Genomic DNA, 1132 nt, shown 5'->3' on the forward strand with positions numbered 1-1132 from the left:
ATGCAAGCTTTTCACTAAAAATCAGCTAATACATGGATTTTTTTTTAAAAAAATAAACCTTTCCAGGATGTATTGCAAACAGGATGGCCACAAGCAGCAGAGCTATTCTTATCAAGTGAAAATGATTCAAAGTGGATCCCACAAAGCAGCTTCAAAAGATATTAACAGAAGACCACATTTTACAACATTGAAAAACATCTAATTGAATATTGCACAATCATATGTTACTCATCTAGTTGGATAATTTACATTAAGCAATTGGAATCTACTCTTAAAACAATTACTGGAAAATGGATTGTTAAAGAAAAAAAAAGAGACAGAGATAAAATATAAGGTTAGAAAAAGAGACAGAGATACATACAACGCCGGTGGCACTGACGGTGGAGACAGAAAACTTCTGATCCGTTATGTAATCCCTCGTTAACAGATCTAACACAAAACATAACAGATGCAAAAATTAATTAATTAGGTCAAACAAACATATTAATCAGGACGAATTGAATTGAATATGCATTTAACAGTGAATCGAATTGAAATAACCTTTGGCTTTCTTGCCGATATCGGAGAAGAGTCCGGGTCCGGTATTCATTTTTGGCGTTGAAGGAGAGTTTTCGATCGATGGATGGATGGATGTGTGGAAACCGGAAAGAGGTCGTGGAGTGGCGGTGTGGGCAGTGGTGGTAGTGGCGGTCGTGGAGGGCAATAATAGTATTCAGCGACCATGGAGAGGGGGGATGGATGATGGAGTTGGGAGAGTTTTGTGATTTAGGGTTTAGAAAGGAATAAAAGATACATATCCGAATTACATTAAACAGGGTGCGTAATGACCCATAGGATTCATATTTGAAAAATGGGTTAAAAAATCTAAGAATTGATGAGAGTTTGACAAGTGGCACTTAGTGGTAGTCTTTTATTAGAGGAGTAAGATATTACCTTTCCAGGTCAAAAAGTTCAAAAACCAATTGAAAGAGCTTTAACATATTGTACATTATTGTAGCATCCTAAAAATTATAATATTAAATAAACAAAATCGTGTTTAGTTATTGTGTGTAAATATTTAATTGGAATAAATAGAAGAAAAGAATATGAACTTGGAATAATTAAGATGGATTAAGGGATGAGATGGACCTTA

At 34.8% G+C, this 1132-nt stretch overlaps 1 long non-coding RNA gene across 1 annotated transcript; it reads right to left on the reverse strand.

Annotated features, from left to right (window-relative positions):
• LOC143572391 (uncharacterized) lies at positions 1-921 on the reverse strand. Its single transcript, XR_013142252.1, has 3 exons — positions 541-921; positions 184-429; positions 1-107 (listed from the first exon to the last, which is right to left on the reverse strand). It is a non-coding gene; the product is annotated as an uncharacterized LOC143572391 (long non-coding RNA).
• Between the last annotated feature and the right edge of the window lie 211 nt (positions 922-1132).

The sequence above is a fragment of the Bidens hawaiensis genome, unplaced genomic scaffold, assembly GCF_021521415.1.
Source record: "Bidens hawaiensis isolate Kalapana, Puna unplaced genomic scaffold, B.hawaiensis_p1.1 tig00025834_1, whole genome shotgun sequence".
NCBI lineage: Eukaryota > Viridiplantae > Streptophyta > Magnoliopsida > Asterales > Asteraceae > Bidens > Bidens hawaiensis.